Below are 20,000 nucleotides of genomic sequence, written 5' to 3' on the forward strand. Positions count from 1 at the left end.
TCCTTTGTGTTCCTTTGTGCTCCCTGTGTTGCTTCATTTATCATTCATTCTCTTTTTTTTTCTTTGTTATTATTTCTTTTGGTTCTTTTTTGCTATTCATATTTGTGTTTTTTTTTTCCTGTGTATCATTACTACCGCAATATCAATTACTTTTCCGTATCCATACAAATAGTAGCTTATGTGTAACTTTTTTGAGTCAGTGTAACCTCAAATAACTTTTTTATACCGTATAACTTCACTACATAACTACCTATCCCTATACACATAACTTTTCCCTCATACATATACGTAATTCTCTCCTTGGTATAACTTCACTATTTTTTTATTTTCGTAAAGTACAGGGTGTTCTTATTTATTAACTACTTCATTTTTTTATCCCTACAGATAGAAAGGGAATGAAAACTTCACTCGTTTCTATTCCTTCCTTCATTCCTTCCTTCACTACTAGGAGTGTGGTGATGAGATGCCTAATAGTGACGGGGGTGATGAATGGTGTTGGGCTGTCTGTCTGTTTGTATGTATGTTTGTTTGTTTGTCTTTCTGTGTATGTATATTTATCTGTATGTCTGTCTGTCTGTTTTTTTTTTTTTTTTAATCTTTCTGTATTTGCGTTTCTGTTTACATGTCTCTTTCGTCTCTCTCTCTCTCTCTCTCTCTCTCTCTCTCTCTCTCTCTCTCTCTCTCTCTCTCTCTCTCTCTCTCTCTCTCTCTCTCTCTCTCTCTCTCTAACTTTTCTTCCTCATAAATTTAAACGAATGAAGAGAAATCTATTCACTAATGCCGTCTATTTCTTTTTTTTTTTTACTGTTTTTGAGAAGCGAGAAGCAGCAGTACTTTGAATATCTTGCATTTCCAACACATTTACATTTATATTCATCTGAGTAAGAAGTTGTGCATCTCATTCCTGAAACATTTACATTAACTCTTATTTTGCTTGACTCCTGAACACACACACACACACACACACACACACACACACACACACACACACACACACACACACACACACACACACACACACACAGGTGACTTAGGTTAGGTACACACAATTCCGAACAATAAATATTCTTCACAAACTTTTGAAAATCTGAAGGAACATGTAACTTTTTTTTTTTCGCTTCGAAGCAACAATGGATGAAAAAAGTTCAGGTAAATGAAAAAAAAAAGATTGATTTTCCTTTATTCTATTTATCTATATTTCTCTTTCAGTTAGAGTTGCAATGGTTAAGGTAGTAGTATTAGTAGCAGTAGTAATAGTAGTAGTAGTAGTAGTAGTAGTAGTAGTAGTAGTAGTAGTAGTTATTGTGTGTGTGTGCATCTGTATATCCATATCTCAATATCTGTATCACCCTGTATCTTTGTCACTCAGTCTGTGTGTATGAATGTCTGTTATTGTATCTCTGTCTATCTGCCTGTAAGAAAATGAATAAAAGGTTGATTTTTTTCATTCATCTTTTCTTTTTCACTTTTTCTTCTCTCCCTCCTTGTCCTCGCCATCTGTCACATAATCTATCACATAGTCTACCAATAAATAATTATGTAAAACATTTGATGTGGTTTAGTGTGTGTGTGTGTGTGTGTGTGTGTGTGTGTCTGTGTGTGTGTGTGTGTGTGTGTGTGTGTGTGCTATTCATAATTCTAATAACACACTCTCTCTCTCTCTCTCTCTCTCTCTCTCTCTCTCATCTCTCTCTCTCTCTCTCTCTCTCTCTCTCTCTCTCTCTCTCTCTCTCTCTCTCTCTCTCTCTCCATACAGGTAACTCGCCCCACACCTGCTGTCACACCTGTCTTAGAGTGAGTACAGCTCCTTATTTCGTGTTTACATAATATTCTTAATTGTAACATTACCTCATTCTTTTAGTAATACTTTTTATCGGTATACTGTGGGGCCTTGCTGTGGGTGTGTGTGGCCGCCTGTACTGAGGCTGAGGTGTAGTGCTGTGGTGCACGAGACAATCTTTCCACCGGGGCAGACGGAGCTAGGAGAGTGAATGAAGGAAGGAGGAAATACAGAAGCAAGTAGGGAGTTCCAGAGTTCACCAGAAAAATGGATGAACGATTACTGGTTAACTCTTGGACAGAATAGGTGTGAGAGAAGGTAGAAAATCTTGTGCAGCGAGGCCGTAGGAGCGGGGAAGGCATGTAGTTACCAAGACCAGAAGAACAGTTAAAGTGACCCGGTAAAAGATAGCGAGGGATGCAACACTGCGGCGATGAGAGAGAGAGAGAGAGGCTGAAGACTGTGTGGTGCCTTGTGTGGGCCACCTTGTGTGGGATTGCCAGCCTGGTGTATAGATGGATAATAATACTTTTATTTTAGTTCAGTGTTATCTTAAAAGTGTCAGAATATGTCCTTCAACACGAGGCAGTATAACACACGAACACAAGGGAGGCTGCACGGAGCCAGTAGGCTCCGTGACACGTGACACTCTCTCTATAAGAACCTAAAAAAATAAAGAGACTACAGAAAGCTTGTTATGGATAAGTAGGATTATTGTATTAGCACTATTATATTTTGTCCCATTCTTCCCCGCCTCCCCCCTCCCTTCCCCCGCCTTTCCTTCTCCCTGTCGGCGAGGCGCAGAGAGAGCAGCAGGCCAGTGTCAGAAGAAGGTGGATACTAATTTTTCATATTCATGTTTATACTAGTTTGTAATTAGGTTAAATTAGGTTAGATTAAGTTAGGTTAGGTTAGGTTAGGTTACGCTAAGTTAGGTTGGGTTGGGTTAGGTTAGGTTACATTAGATGAAGTTGAATTAGGTTAGGCTAGGTTACGCTAAGATTAGGATTGCTTACATGAGATTAGGTTAGGTTAAGCAGATTCATTTGATATTCATGTTTAGAGAATAGATAGAGAGAGAAGGAAAGGGAAAGATGTTTATAGCAGTTTGTAAATAAGTTAGGTTAGATTAGGTTAGGCAGGTTTATTTTTTATTCATGTTTAGGGAATAGAGGAAAAGAGAGATGTTTATAGCAGTTTGTAAATATTTTATTCATTATCCCCAATAGCATTACATTAACACTTCTCATGACGTGTTCTCAGTTTTCATTATTCCCAGTGACAACTCATTCTCTTCTCATAACGTTTGTTTAGAAGTAATGCGGTTGTTATTCTAGCAGCCAGTAACCTTTGCCTCTCCCAGACTGTGGCGAGGGCACGAGGAGGCATTTCATAAGTGGCCTTACTCCCTCATCCTCTTCTCATCTCCCTTTTTTTTTTTTTTTATTATTAATACATGATATGGAATTTGTACGTGTTTAGGCTTTTACTGGTTAAAGGAGGTATTTTGGGTACCTGCTTGTAACTGTTCTTCCTTTTTTACTCCATATTTCCTATCTTCATCCTCCTCTTTCTCTCCTCTTCGCCCTCTCGTGTCTTCCAACATCCCTACCCTCGTCATCCTCCCGTCTATTCCACTCCTTCTTCCAATCTTCCTCATCCCTCCAGTTCATGGTGGTGCGGTTCAGTTTATGTGTGTGTGTGTGTGTGTGTGTGTGTGTGTGTGTGTGTGTGTGTGTGTGTGTATGTGTGTGTGAAGTGGGTCATGTAGAGGCGTATTGTGTCCGGCACATCTCGTGAAATTGCACCACACGGGACGGTATTGTGTGGTGTGTGTGGTGAGGAGGGAGAGAGGAAGGGAGGGGATGAGGGAATGAGGGGAGGTGGAGAGGTGGGAGGCAAGGGAATGACAGGATGGAAGGGAGAGGAGAGGGGGAAGGAGAGATATTGGCAACAAAATGGTAAACAGAGGGGTATGGAAGAAAGGAAGGTAGGAAATGAGGGAGTGAGGGAGGGAAAGAAGGAAGGAAGGAAGGAAGGAAGGAAGGATGAAAGCAAGGAATATCAATGAAGGGAAGGGAAGTGAGAACACGGAATAACAGAGAGTAAGGGGCAATATGCATGAGAGAGAGAGAGAGAGAGAGAGAGAGAGAGAGAGAGAGAGAGAGAGAGAGAGAGAGAGAGAGAGAGAGAGAGAGAGAGAGAGTGGGATCCCTTAAAGGAGTAACTCTGTGCATAACGACGCCAATTTCATAAGGAAGCACTGGTGGTGAAAATATACTTTTATTCCCTGTCTTATGGGACTGCCAGTGTTTTCTGTCTCTCTGTTTTTGTCGGTCGGTCTTGTGTGTGTGTGTGTGTGTGTGTGTGTGTGTGTGTGTGTGTGTGCAGAATATTTTTGAAGGAAAGTAGATAGTATGATAAAGGAAAATGGTGGATGAATGCTAGAAAGAAAATGGTAGAACAGGAGGAGGAGGAGGAGGAAGAGAAGGCTGAAAACGAGAAGCAAAACTCGGTAGGATGTGAAGCAGATGCTTGAGGAGGAGAACTGTTTATGGTGCAGGAGAAAGATGAAAGAGAGCCAGCTGTCCGACAACACGTCAACAAAGAGTTCAAGGAAGAGAGGATTTCTTGCCTTACGTCAAAGTTAACTGGTAATGGAAACAATTTCACAGTTCTTTACCACTTACACGAGGGACAGAAGAGTATGTAAATAAGAGTTTTCTAAGTGGGCTTTTTTTTTTTTCTACGTGTTTGTAGCCTTTGGCCAATGCCCTCTTACGTACAAAAATGACAATTAGGTCTAGCTTGTCTGGGAGACCGCGACCACAGAGGCGCGCCCTGTGTGGAGATTAAACTTGTCACTTCTGTGAAGAGAACAGAGTACTTCCTTCATTGGGATACAACACAGGCATGACGCGGAGCTGTGGCAGGACAAGAAACAACGGAGGCGCCATCCGGTGTGGAGATCAAATGTCTCACTTCTGAATAGAAAACATGGAAGGTCCTGCTTGCATCGGAATATAAAGTACGTGTGTTACTGCGCCGGGAGAGGACAAGAGAGAGAACGAAGAAGGCAAAGAGAAGGAAGAGGAGGAGGAGGAGGAGGAGGAGTAACACAACGCGAAAATAAGCCGCCCTTAGAGGCACGCTGTGATAAACTACGCTGTCTGCTTCCAAGGAGAAAGACGTAGGTGTGTAAAGGAGGAGGACAAGGAGGAGGCCAGTGTTGTTTATGGCAAGTAAACAGGAATCCTTGTGTGAGTGGGTGGTGACGGCGGCTGTGGACGTGAAGAATGTGGCTTATGAGGGAATGAGAGAGGAGGAGGAGGAGGAGGTGGTGGTGGTAGAGAAGACTATGAGAAAATGGAGAAAAAAAAATTGAAAGAACATATTAAACAAAGGAAAAGGAGAGAGAATCATTTATAGGACATAGAAGAACAAGAGGAGTACCAGGAAAAGAGACGCGATGGAAAGCAGGACAAGGGAGGAGGAGCAACAGCAGGCAGACAAGTTGGATGAGGACGCGTACAAGTGTCTTGGCCATAAAAATCAACAATCAAAATTAGCCGAGCATCGCGGCAGACATTCCCCTTGCGTCGCCTGTCAAAAGGTCGCGGGGAGGTGAAGCTTTCTCAAGGGGCAGAGAAGATTATGTTTGTGTCTTCCTTGTAAAAGGAATTCCCTTAACCCATAAAAAAAAATGCAGCAAGCGAATGTTTCCAAATCCCAATGGTTAACAAAGTTCGAGAGTGTGAAGTTATTAGACAACTGACGCCACTTTACAAACGAGGGTAAGCGGCCTCTGATTCAGTGGTTCTCAAACTTTGTTGCTTTTTGAAGCAGTAAAGGTAAATCTTGGAGTGACAGCGCATCAACCCTATAGTCAATGTAGTGCAGGCCTGCTAAAAAGGCACAGATTCAAGAAGACCAACACATCTAGGAAAGTTAGGCGGCACACTTTGGTGATAGTTGCGACTCACAGTTCGCGAATCACAGTTCTATTCAGTGACCAGACAATCCTGAGGCAGTGGCGGCGTGAGGCAGCACAGCACTGCCTATCACAGATCCACGCTGTGCAAACACGCACACTTGTTGAGGTGGATCGCCGTCACTCGGAGGGAGAGTCACTGAGAGAGAGAGAGAGAGAGAGAGAGAGAGAGAGAGAGAGAGAGAGAGAGAGAGAGAGAGAGGAGAATGGAGAGAGGACAATGGACAAAGGACAATGGGGGAGTAGCAGGAGCGGAAGGAGGAGGAGGAGGAGAAGGAGAAGGAAGAGGAGTCTTTCCCAGACTTGAGCCTGAGTTAGACCTTCAGCTGATCCCACTTCACGGACGCGGCTGAGTAGCTCCCCATTACAGAGTCCTGGTAATTCTAAGCCCGTGCCAGCATGAGGGAAAGCAACACACTCTCAGACAGACTCGCTGCGTGCCAACGTGAGGGAGGATAACACACTCTCAGACAGCCTCGCGCCGTGCCAGTCCACACACTCGCTAAGCTGGACCGCCTACCGCTAACTCTGAGGGAGCGTCGCTGCTTACTTCACTTCAAACAGATCTGGCGTCAAGCTGCTCAGGATTTTGTGCCAAAGAGAGGCAAGCTGGGGTCTGACTGTCTGCCCTTGAACCCTTCCTCTCTCTTCTCCTCCCCTAGTTCCTCGCTCCTCATTCCATCCCTCTCTTCCCTTCCCATCCTCCCGCCTTCTCTCTCTCTCTCTCTCTCTCTCTCTCTCTCTCTCTCTCTCTCTCTCTCTCTCTCTCTCTCTCTCTCTCTCTCACATAAAACAAGGATGCTTCTCCCGTGTTTGCTAAGCGCACGTTCTCCGCTGCGAAATAAGGACGCCACATCTCCTGCGAGCAATAATCCTGACTCGTGCATGAATCACCTCTAGGTAACACCGCGGCACACCGGCGACCCTGGCATACACCACACGCAGGGGCGACATTCCTCTCATCCACTGTTTGACCAGATTACTTTGTGTCCGCGCGGCGCCTTTTCCTCCTGCTGGGGATGGGAGGCAAGGCTGATACATCTACCGGTCGTGTCTTCATTCAGAAGCCGACATTCCACTGCAGGGTCAAGAGTTAGGAAGCTCACTGCAGTACATGAGTCTATCTTGCAGAGATTATGTGTGTCAGAGAGACACTTCAAGGGTCACTGCTGCAATACTGAAGACCTCGGCATGAAGCTCGCTGTTCCCTTGGGACCAACAAGCGCCTCCATTGCCGAGGTGAAGGAAGCGAAATGTCTGACAAAAATTCCCTTCGAACACAACTAATTTATGCATTGGTGTGTGACAGAGGAAAGAGAATCTGGCGTTACCAAAAATCGAAAAACTTTTCAGTCACCAACTTGCAAGATGGCTAAATTTTTCGCAATATTTCTCTTCGAGAAAATACTTGAACTGTAAACTACTACATCCTTAGTACTGAGTTCCAATACAATGTATTGCAATTTAGTCAGTATTTCACCACCAGTATTTGAGTACCTCGTGTTTGTACGTAAAAAGTCCGTGTACTACACCGTCATCACCATCGGCATCACCGCCATCACCAAAACAACAGGAGGGTGGAAATAACGATGGCGAAAAGCAAAATGCGAACATAAAAGGGGGAAAAAATCAGCTGTAAAATTCAGAACCAGTGTTGGACATGGATGAGCGAGTGCCGGATGACGCGAGGCTGTGGAGAGAGAGAGAGAGAGAGAGAGAGAGAGAGAGAGAGAGAGAGAGAGAGAGAGAGAGAGAGAGAGAGAGAGAGAATAGAGCTGCAGGTCACCTCGCCCTGAATGAGTGTTCTAGGAGAGCACAACGCGCCACACGATCCACGCCTCCATGAAGCCGCATCCACTCAGTATCGCGGCTCCACACTGGTGTTGTGCAAGACTCCACAGCTCAGTGAAGCCGCGTCTACTCAGTATCGCGGCTCCACACTGGTGTTGTGCAAGACTCCACACCTCAGTGAAGCCGCGTCTACTCAGTATAGCGGCTCCACACTGGTGTTGTGCAAGACTCCACGCCTCAGTGAAGCCGCATCCACTCAGTATAGCGGCTCCACACTGGTGTTGTGCAAGACTCCACGCCTCAGTGAAGCCGCGTCCACTCAGTATAGCGGCTCCACACTGGTGTTGTGCAAGACTCCACGCCTCAGTGAAGCCGCGTCCACTCAGTATAGCGGCTCCACACTGGTGTTGTGCAAGACTCCACGCCTCAGTGAAGTCGCGTCCACACTCAGTATCGTGGCTCTGCACTGGTGTAGTACAAGACTCCACGCCTCAGTGAGGCCATGTCCACACTCAGCATCGCGGGTCCACACTGGCGTTGTACAAGAGTCCATGCAGCAGTTTTTCCAATATGATATATTTACTCTAACAAAATAATTGCAGTCATGATATTCCCTCTGACTATCTCTTTAAGAAGCCACATTTGGTGTGACTGGCGGTCATTACTGCTCCTTCATGAACAACTCCACCAATGCAGTGCTGCCTTGACACACGCAGTGCTGAGCAACACTGTATTCCCACACGGCACACCTCGTAACACACAAACACTGGTCGCACAACAACTCACGCTTCATCATCTTGGAGGCTGAGGCACTGTGTTCGTCTTGGAGTCGCCTCATCAAAACATTTCCCCTCGCGAAACTCCGTGGAGTGGCGGTTGTGCTGGCACCATTCTGAATCAAGCCTGCATTACTTACTGCACCTCAACATGCAAACAAACCGCGGCTCAGATGATGGCTGAAATATTTCTGGAACATTACCAGCTTTATTCTGTTTTGGTGCGAGCAGACCACGCGCCGTGTGCTGCGTCACTGTGAGGGGATCTGCCTTGCTGCCTGGAAGGCCGTAAGCTCTTCCTATTATCCTTATTATCATTGCCAATAGTAGTAGTAGTAGTAGTAGTAGTAGTAGTAGTAGTAGTAGTAGTAAGATAACCACCACTATACAAATAAGAAAAAAGTCTAACAGAGGCCAATTGCTCAGCTGCAATAAATTTACGGGTATATTACGTTATGGTGAAACAATGTTAATGTGACGAAAATTGTTACCAATATACGTTTTGTTAGTGTTGTGTTGTTATGAGCAAGACAACACAGCTGAGGGAGGGTGACCATTCCTGCTCTCCCCGATCCAGCAACACCCCTGTCCAGAGGAACACCACCACCACCACCACCACCACCTTTGCTGCCAGTTGTGTGTTGAACTTAAACTCTAAACTTACAACTACCATAGAGCATTACAAAGGAGTTTTTTTTTTTTTTTTTATGTATACTGTTACCTTACTTATACAACATACAATTAACTAATACAACATACAATTAAAACATTGAGACGTTTCCTAGCACCTTCTTTGTTTTGATTTTTATCTATATATCTTTTTATATATATTTTTTTTCCATTATCTATACTCTAAACGTACAAGTAGAATTTATACTAACAACATAGATGTGTAAACATTTGTTTTTTTGTTTGAATTTTCATTTATTTTCCTGATTTATATATTTTTCTTTTTTCTATTTTCTTGTTTTACTTGTTTACTCTAAACTTACTAATAGATCTTTTTATTTATATATTTATTTTTTTTTAAAATTTTTCTATTTTACTTTCCACTGTAGACAAATAATTTTTTCGTTTGTATTTTTAAAATTTTTTTCTCTCTCCTTTTTATAATTTATATTCCTTCTATTTTATTTTCTACTCTAAACTTACAGCTAGAACGTTTTTATCATTTCCTTATGAGTATTCTTTTATCCATTTAAGTTTCTTCTTAATTTCTTCTCTACTTTCTACTCTACATAAACTTACAACTAGTACTTTTTAAAATTTTGTTGTTTGTATTTTCTAATGTTCTTATTTATATTTCATATTTCCTCTATTCTACGTAAGCTTACAACTAAAACTTTTTTTGTATTTTCTAATTTTTTCTTTTTCTTTTTATTTTCTATTTTTCATATTTCTCCTGCTTTACTTTCTACTCTACGTAAACTTACAACTAGAACTTTTTTTTGTATTTTCTTATTTTATTTTTTTCATATTTTGTTCAATTTTCTTCTTTTATATTTCATGTTTCTTCTGATTCACTTTCTAGTACTACTAACTACGTAAACTTAAGACTATATCTTTTTTTCTGTTTTCTTATTTGTATTTTTTTTTTTTTTTTTCAATTTTCTTCCTTATATTATGTTTTCCATTGGCGCCTCAGTGGGGGGCGTTGTGGCGCCGCAGCAGCGAGAGGGCGCGGTGCATGCTGGGGTTAGACTCATGCCTTTTCCATTCCTGGATGTGCTCATCACTTTCCGCCTCCGCCTCCTTCTCCCCGTCACTGCCTTCCTCCTTACAATCTTCTATGTTCCAGTGTTCGTGCCCTTCATCCAGAGTGAAGCAATCTTCGTAGGACTTCTCTTCTGCACTGTAATCACCAAGCAGTTCCCTCCATTCCTCTTCATTCCTGGAGCCGCAATCTTCCTCTTCCATTCCTCCCAGCTCGAGACTCGGCTCTCCTTCACCTTCTTCCATGAGGTCACTGGCCCACGAGGCCTCAAGACGGTCCATCTCCTGCTCCATCCGTGCCATTTCAGCCTTCAGGGCAGGCCAGCTCTGAGACGGAGCTCTGTTTCTCCTTCACTAGCACCCTGGCTTCCGTCTTAAGCACCGTGCATTCTGCCGACAGGATGTCCACGTAGGTGTCCATCTCGGTCGGTGGCTTCACTGGCAGAGGCTCCCAGGCCTGCAGGAGGTCCCAGAACGGCAGTGTGCATAGCGGACACTTCGGACACATTTTTCCAACCCAGGGAGTGTTCTCCTCCACCATTCCTTTCCGTTCATTGGTTTCACAGGCGTCGTCTTGTTTGTGTTGCTGTTCAGGCGCCTTTGTGTTCCCATCGTCAATGGTCAGGCCTAAAACAAAGTCTTCGGTCTCTCCCTTGCCCAGCCGCCGCATGAAGTCCGCCACCGGCCTGAAGGTGACGACCTTCCCTCGGCTGTGCGTCAGAACGATCTTGACCAGGGCGTCCCCTGACCTGTGGCGCGCCTTCAGCAGGCGGCCCATGTCCATGGCTGCCGGCATTGAGGTGTAGGTCTTGGGGGTTGTCATGTAGTACTCCTCCCCGTGGAAGGGGAAGACCGCCACCTGCTTAAAGGAGGCTCGCGGCACGCAGCGCCACCACCAGCCACGCTTCTGTACCGAAACCTTCACCTTCAGCGGCTTGGCGTGTGGGGCGTCGCCAGCCTCCACCTCACACACGCCATGCATCTCAGTTTTCTCAAGAGCGTCACTTTTCATTTTGTCTATCAAATTATAATAAGAAGAAATCAAAGTAAGCACCACCTGTCCATGCGAATACTGATGGTTGGGATCTCCGAGGCTTCCACCACAGGCCTCAACACTCCCCAGAAAACGACCCAATGAGTCTGCTGTATAAAGGTAAAAGGTCTAGCCACACTCTTGCTGTTGAAGTCCTGCTTGTATCACGAACCTGACAGGCGAGTGTGGTGTTGGCAGTGCTGGCCGCTGACTCATCACCATTCTTCAGTTTGTCTTCGTCATCACTTGATTCCTGTGTCTCTGATGAGGGAGGAGAGGGAGTCTGGCTTTGTTCGTTTTGTGAGTAAATTAGTTTTCCTTTCAGTCTCTCTCTCTCTCTCTCTCTCTCTCTCTCTCTCTCTCTCTCTCTCTCTCTCTCTCTCTGGTGCACTTATTCTGCACAATAAAAATAACGAAAAGCAGAACTAAACTTCACAAAAACCTCACAAAAAAATCTCACATCGTGCAACAAAACAAAACAGTAATTCTACGTAACTGATATTTCTCCTGCTCACAGTTCAGTAAAGCGTTATATCTGTCGCACTTTCATCGCAATGTTTCCATTAGAGTAATTGTGGTATTAGAATTTTTAGTGTGTGACGCGCGCACAGGCGGCGACTGCAATGCACGGCGTGGTGTTTTCATTTACTTCTGCGAGGACACTTTGATCTTTCTCTGTCGCAATTCAGTGGGATGAAGAAAGTGTGGATGAAGGTGAATGTTATTACGCAATATCTACATTACATTTCAACAGAAAATTAAAATAAACAAACAAATAAATAGATAAACAGACAAATAAACAAACAAACAAACAAACAAACAAACAAAAACGAGACACCAAGAGGACAATTCAGTACACCGTCACTTTTTCCTCAACAATTATTCTCGGCACAGTCACCACCGGCCTTATCTGTTGACAGTGCTGTGACGACACATCTGCTAATGGTGATGCGCATCCTCACCACCACAGAAAGTGAAGGCAGGTGTTGCAAGAGCAGGTAATGTAGGGCAACACTCTGGTCACTTTACCTGCGAGAGAGAGAGAGAGAGAGAGAGAGAGAGAGAGAGAGAGAGAGAGAGAGAGAGAGAGAGAGAGAGAGAGAGAGAGAGAGAGAGAGACGATATATAAACAGACAGGCAGATAAACAGCAAACCAGTAAAACGACAAATAGGTAAATACTTAAGAAAGGCGAAAATAAAACTAACGTAAAAAAAAAAACAGTAAGAAGGAAAAGAAAAAAAACATTAATAAGGAAATAAAAAAGAAAACAAGTAGAAACAGGTATGATAAAAAAAATGATTATGGGAAAGTAAAAAAAAAAAAAAAGGAAAGTAAGAACACAATAGCGTGGGGTAGCGGTGGTATAAGCAGTGATATACAAAACACTGTAACTTTGGCATTTCGTTAAAACACAAAGGATAAAAACTTGTGCATAAGAGAGAAACTTGCGAAAATTCACAGCCAGGAAAAAGAAAATAAAGGAAATGCAGAATAATCAGGAAAAGTGAGATCCTTCCGTTTTCTGCCACGTATTCCAGAGAAAACAAACTTGACATTTTTCTTTTACTTAGTCTTTGTTTTTGTATTCCCATTCTTTCACTTGTTTTTTTTTCACGCTTACACACACACACACACACACACACACACACACACACACACACACACACACACACACACACACACACACACACACACACACACACACACACACACACTACCTCCACCACCATTAATTCACCCTTCGCCATCTCATTTCCACAAGTAAAGATTAAACTGAAAAAGAATAAAAGTCGACGGAAGAGAGTTTATAAAATCGCTAATGAACCTCTTTATCCTTTTCCTTATGCAGTTTTCTCTGAGTACTCTATCTTTTTCCCTCACTCTTCCTCTCTTACAACACACTGAAGGTTTTTAAGTTGTGTTGTTTCACGCTGCTTAAGGGGAGATGGATTCTGTATTAGGAAAAAAGGAAAGAAAAAAAAAACGAAAACAAGCCCACAAAATCTTAACACAGAGGCACTTCAGCATTAAAAATTTTCTCATTTTTCTCACTCATTATCGTTCTTTTTATCCTGAGGAGTGTTAATGGGAGAGAGAGAGAGAGAGAGAGAGAGAGAGAGAGAGAGAGAGAGAGAGAGAGAGAGAGAGAGAGAGAGAGAGCAGCACTGAAGAGGATTAGGGACGAGGAAAAATAAAAGAGGAAAGAAAAGTAGAGGGACTAATCGTTATTTTTCAGGACAATGTAAAAAAAAAAATATATAGCAGGGAAATTATCAAATAAATATATTACTAGATTATTTGATTCATGGAAGAAAAGTGGAGGGAGAGGTCCAGATGGAGACGAAAGAAACAAAGGTACACACACACACACACACACACACACACACACACACACACACACACACACACACACACACACACACACACACACACACCAACAACAACAACAACAACAACAATATTAACTAAAAACTGAGTCCTGTCATCGTTAATCGAGGAGAACAATTTTCAGTAATCAAATGAAGCACAAAACAAAGCCACTGGTTCAGAATCACAGCGCCGCTCCGGAACACACACACACACACACACACACACACACATGCAGTTAACACCACTCCCCTGAGACACGAACATGCTCGCCATTCATTACCTTTTCAGTGAGGCAACGTTGTGTTTCCACGCCTGTGCCTACATGACTCCCACCCAACTGAACCAGAGTGTGTGTGGCTTGGTGCAGCTATTTGTGTTTGTTAACCTCACCAGTCATCACCACTACTGGCACCACCACCATTACCATCATCACCATCACTACAACCGCCACGCCTCATCCTCACCACCACCACCACTATCATCACTACCTTGTCACCATCACTACAATTAGCATTATTATCACCACCACGACCCTTCTTCACAGTGCCATAATCACCACCACCTGCTATTGTGGGTCTCAAAAAACTTGACTGCAATGAACTTTAGCGAAGGGGAAGAGAGACCATTTCAAGCACTAAACTTATTGTAAATGAGAAATTGCGAAGTCTTCAAAGACAGTCACAAAAAAAAATTCACTTGTTTTCGTCACGCAGAGGAAAATTCTTTGAAAGCTTGTCAGACAACAGGAATGCTGTAAAAATACTTATATTTTTTATAAGATACTGAGAAAATGTCATGTATTTCACCAACCAGTATTGGGCCCGAGTTACAATCTAATAAATCTAAGTGCACTTCTCTTATTATCATTGTGATCAACATTGACATCACGCTGCTTCACTAGTGCATGACTCCTGCTACGCAACAAAGAAAATCCCCCTGAGTTGTCATCTCACATGCCGGTGCGTCACACTTCCCTAGGCGCGGTGCAACACGGGCAGGGAATAGTCACTCCAGTGTTGTACAGCATCCGTCCCTGTACTTGTTGCGTCGCCTTATCGTCGTGTACTCTGCCATTCCTTGTCAGTGTTGGCACGGCAATACAAGTTCTCGCTACAGATTTCACGACCAGTTGCATGGATATTCTCATTTAATCTCATCTCTGTATCTGTTATTATTATTTTGCTTTGGTCTGTACACTTATTGCCTCCTCTCCCTTTTCCCTTTCTCTCTCTCTGCTTCATTCACTCCCCATCGCCGTCCCTCTCTCATCTCCTGCCATTATTCTCTCAGCCCCTCCTTTTCCACTGTTTCCTGCTCCACTTTCCCACTCCCCTCATTCTCCTCTCGCATCCCTTATATCTCCACCTCTTACATCCTCCCTTATAGCCTCTCACTCTCTCTCTCTCTCTCTCTCTCTCTCTCTCTCTCTCTCTCTCTCTCTCTCTCTCTCTCTCTCTCTCTCTCTCTCTCTCTCTCTCTCTCGCCACCATTCACCTTTATAGGTAAGATAACAATACAAGAAGTAATAACTGCAAGCACCTTCACCCTTCCCCTCGCAAAAAAAAAAAAAAAAGAAAAGAAAAGAAAAGAAAAAAGAAAGAAAAAAAGTGCAGGCCTTCCTCATCCTGCTGCCATTTCCAAACTCGCTCCGTATCACTAAAAGAACATCAAGTTAAATCAGGGAACGAACAAGTAAACGAAAAGAAAAAGAAAAGTCGATCATTTTAACTCTGAAGACAAAGTGGATGGCTGCACTCTTGCAAAAACTGTCCTGTCAAAAAACGGCAAGTTTCCGATCAGCTTTCACGAGGCTCTGAAAATTTGTGAAGAAAAGTATGGACGACCAATTTGGTTCACGGGAAGGGAGGAAGGGAGCGTGGTTATTTGCTTCTTAAGGATCGCAGCTGAGAGAGAGAGAGAGAGAGAGAGAGAGAGAGAGAGAGAGAGAGAGAGAGAGAGAGAGAGAGAGAGAGAGAGAGAGAGAGAGAGAATAATAGTAATCTTAATTCCACACACTGTTCTTACGTGCACAAGAAAATAAACAAGGAAGAAAAAGCAAAATAATTTCTTTAAACACAAACACTTACGCTCTATTCTTAAATAAATATAAAAAGCTTATAAAGAAAAGACTACAGAAAACGCCTCTTCTGTTCTGTCATCCCCGCAGCGCCACAACACAGCAGCGGCCGACAACCTCAGGACTGGCCAGTGTTTGCCACAAGGGCGGGCGCACACTGCTTGGCTTTGTTCTCCCTTCACCTGAAACGCGGGCCACGTCTTTACTTAGTATTTACAACAAGTGTAGGCAATGACGCTCCACAGAAAAGCTTCAGTAAATACTCGTGTGTACAAAACTAGAACACGCTGGAGCTTCCCTTCCCTCCGTTCACTTTCATCTTCCCGGTCTGGGAACTTCTATCATTCCCTTTTTTTCCATTTTTACCTCCATTATTCCCTGCCCTCCTCTCTTCCCTTCGTGTTTCCCTTTCCTCCTGTTTCTTCTTCATCAGCCTTCCCTTCCTCCCGTCAGCTCTCCACTTTACTATATAACGACAAGACGTTATTGCTATTGCCTCCCAAGATACTTTACAGGAGGCACGGAGTCAATGGGAGGATGATCAAGGAAGGAGGGAGTAACGACAGGCCTGAGCAAGCCTGTCTTCTTTCCTCTATTTATTTGATAAGGGAAAAAAAAATATGATCCGCTCAAAACAACATCCAGATAGTTTCTTTTCTACATACTCCTTCAAATCCTGACTATATATTTTTACATTTTTTTTCCAGCAGATATCTGCAATTCCTCCTCCACCTCCTCCTACTCCTCCTTTTACTCCACGTCCTCTTCTCAGCGCCCTGAGCCCCCCTGGCAGTGCTGCGCGTCCCTCCACAGCGGCGCCAGCGTCCTCCCTTTCCCTCAGGGCGTCATCTCCAACAGTGGAGTGTTCCGTGTAAACCCTCCCAGGCCTCTCTCATTCCCCCATCACTTTTATATTGGCAATAATCCTCCCTTCCTTCACTCTTTCTCTCTCTCTCGTCTCTCTCTCTCTCTCTCTCTCTCTCTCTCTCTCTCTCTCTCTCTCTCTCTCTCTCTCTCTCTCTCTCTCTCTCTCCGATCAGACCTCGCTCGGCCGTCTCCACCTCCCCAGAGGAAACAACCAAGAGTTGATCTAACGCACACAGAAATAACAACAGCACAGACACCAACGGCAACACGCAGAGATGCAGAGTTGTGGCCAGCATGGAGAGAGAGAGAGAGAGAGAGAGAGAGAGGAGAGAGAGAGAGAGAGAGGAGAGAGAGAGAGAGAGAGATGAGAGAGAGAGAGAGAGGTACCCAAGATTCCTTTCCCTTTTAAATTAGTAAATATTTGTCCTCCCCTCCCTATTACATAACACAGCTCCTCCTCTTCCTTTCTCTTCATCCCATAATCCTCTTGTCTCCCTACAGTCACCCTCTCTTCTATTGCTCCAGAAAATCCTTCCCAAACACTCCCGGCCCTTTCTTCTCTTCCCCTCTCATCGCGTCCTTCCTCTATTCCCTCAATCCTTTTCTATTTTTCTGGCGTTCATTCCACGCAGCAATACATGTAAACCGTGCTTCCTCTCCCCACCGCGCCACTCTCCTCCCCGTCAGGAAAGGCGCCGCGTCCACTAAACTATTAACCAGCAGTTCCTGTCCGCTTCACCTTTCCCTTCCACGGTCATCATCTCGGCTGCCTGGCGTCAATAGCTCACGCCGACAGACGCTCCCTCTGGCCTCGTCTGCCTCTCTCGCTCACTACTCGTAATCTGATCATATTTGCCCCTCTGTCTCCCCTTCATTGACTTTTTATTTCCTTCCCACCTTGCCGTCATTATTACTCACATCTACTGTTTATTTTACTTATGGTTATTCTCGTCCTCTTTGTCGTCATCATTACCTTCCCTCTTACTCTGTGTGGAGACTCGTGGAGGAGAATTACGGTGACTTGCTCATTCCCATTCCTTTTTCTTCTTTTTCTTAATAGCCGTGAGGAGAGCAGCTGTTCACTTCAAACTGACGGGAATCTAAATAACTGCATCCCTCGCACTGTAGGAGACGAAATTGTTTGTGATTCATTATCTGTATCATATGGAGGTAGTGAATATAGGTAAGCGTGCTTCACGACTGCCACGTGTAGTGTACTGGCACCCTGCAGCTTCCCTTACGTTCTCAAAAGTTCCGATGTTCTAGTCACAGTAGCATTTCTTGAACTCACAACTGACTCACTCAGATAATCTAGTATAGATCCATGAAATATGATCATCTTTATTGTCTCCTCCTCTCTTCTTTTTAACAACACTTCTTGTCCATTTCTATTTATGTTCCTTTATGATTTGCGACGCGTGAAATTTCACAAGTTTTCTCATCAAAGTTGATAAATCCCTATCCCTTTACAACTCTGGCCGGCACGCGCCTCCCTGCTAACTAATAAAGAAAATATATTATTATTATTTGTAAAAACGTAAAAAAAAAAAAGTAATTAAATAAAACGTACAATAGCAAGAATAAAACATTGGAGATCTCGTGTTTACAGTTGGTGCAATACAACACAGAATCCATGAGGGCTTTGCAGGGTCTTTGTTCTCGGCGCAGATATAAAATGCATTCTTGATTTTATTGCTTGTACTTTGTTTTCTTAGGCGTCTGAAATTATTGTAGACTTTTGTAGTAGAAGATAGATAGATAGGATAAGAGGGGATACATAAATTGATAGATGGATAGATAGATAGGTAAATAGAGAGCGAGAGAGAGATAAGTAGGTAGATTTTTAAGGATAAGTGGTAGACTGGTAGATAGATAGATAGGTATGTTGATAGATAAATTGATAGGTAGACATACAAATAAATAGAAAGGTAGATAGATAGATACATAGATGTCAGATTGGTAGATTTTGCAGATAGATCAATGTTTATATAGATAGATAGGTTGATAGGCAGATAGATAGAAAGACTGATAAATAGATAGGTACTGAGTGAATTACATAGATAGATGGATAACTAGATAGATACATGGATGGGTAGATAGATAAAGTAATCGACATGCACCTAGACAGACAGACAGACAGACACATATATATAGACAGACAGATACATAATAAAGGAGTGATTGATAGATAAAATAGAGATAGATAAAACAAGACTCACAGTACGTAGAAGAAAATAAAAAAGAAGAAAAAAGGAAAAAATAGAAAAAAAAAACAGTTTAATTTACTATGCAGCTCATTAAGTGTGTGTATGTTTATGATGAGTTATGGAACGCGATTCATCATACGTAGTTAGCAAGCGAGCAAGCCATACCTATATCCATACATACATACATACACTCATATTAGTAGTAGTAGTAGTAGTAGTAGTAGTAGTAGTAGTTATGGTGCCAGATTTCCCCCTACTACTACTACTACTACTACTACTACTACTACTACTACTACTGATGTATGTGTGTATATGCATGTTTAGACCAGTGAATGATGTATGTATGATCTATGAGGGTCAGTGCTCCAGTGTATATGTATGTATGTATGTATGTATGTATGTATGTGTATATGTATGTATGTATGTATGTATGTATGTATGTATGTGTATTAGTTATTCATAATTATTCACCGTTGTACTGCATAGCCCGCTTGTGTATTATTCAGACACATACTTTATTCATTCTCATCATGGTGCGTTAACTACTCAGAGAGAGAGAGAGAGAGAGAGAGAGAGAGAGAGAGAGAGAGAGAGAGAGAGAGAGAGAGAGAGAGAGAGAGAGAGAGAGAGATTACTGCTACATTTTGTCAGTTTTTATATTCATTTATTAATTTTTATTTATTTTTTGTTGTTGTTGTTGTTTTAATTCTAATCTGCAAAATCACGTGACTGGAATTATTTATTGGTTTTACTTATCTGTACATTTATTAATTATGTTTATTTATTTATTTATTTATTTATTCATTCATTCATTCATTCATTCATTCATCTTCGTTTGTTATATGACATGTCAGTTTCTGGAGGTAGAAGAAGAAGGAGAACCAACAAAAATGAAGGAGAGGAAATGACAGAAGTGTAGATAAATAAAAAGAAGAGGACGAGAAGGAGGAGGAGGAGGAGGAGGAGGAGGAGGAGGAGGAGGAGGAGGAGGAGGAGGAGGAGGAGGAGGTGAGAGTGGTAAAGCGATTATTGTGATAGAAGAGAAAATGGAGGAGGAAGAGATGAGATAGGAAAAAGCGAATATTGTAATGAAAAAGGAGGAGGAGGAGAAGGAGAAGGAGAAGAAGAAGAAGAAGAAGAAGAAGAAGAAGAAGAAGAAGAAGAAGAAGAAGAAGAAGAAGAAGGTGTATGTTTATATGTATGAATGAGCGTCTCTTCATAACACACACACACACACACACACACACACACACACACACACACACACACACACACACACACACACACACACACACACACACACACACTTCCTGCCATAAAAATAAGTAACATTGAAATAGCATAAGTAACACATATGAAAAAGTAAAGAAACAAGAGTGTCGTCTTTTTTATCA

General features: G+C 42.8%; 1 protein-coding gene across 2 annotated transcripts in view; it reads left to right on the forward strand.

The window, feature by feature from the left end:
* The window catches only part of LOC135097881 (bestrophin-2-like), a 147,159-nt gene that overhangs the window by 32,962 nt on the left and 94,197 nt on the right, over nt 1-20,000 (forward strand). The window contains exon 3 of one of the 2 annotated variants that reach the window (XM_063999987.1): nt 1,757-1,794. The exons of the other annotated variant lie outside the window; for it this stretch is intronic. The gene's annotated coding sequence lies outside the window, so the exon portion shown is untranslated. The remainder of the gene's footprint in view (nt 1-1,756; nt 1,795-20,000) is intronic. 2 annotated transcript variants of the gene reach the window in all.

Source organism: Scylla paramamosain, unplaced genomic scaffold (genome assembly GCF_035594125.1).
Source record: "Scylla paramamosain isolate STU-SP2022 unplaced genomic scaffold, ASM3559412v1 Contig35, whole genome shotgun sequence".
NCBI classification, from domain to species: Eukaryota; Metazoa; Arthropoda; class Malacostraca; order Decapoda; family Portunidae; genus Scylla; species Scylla paramamosain.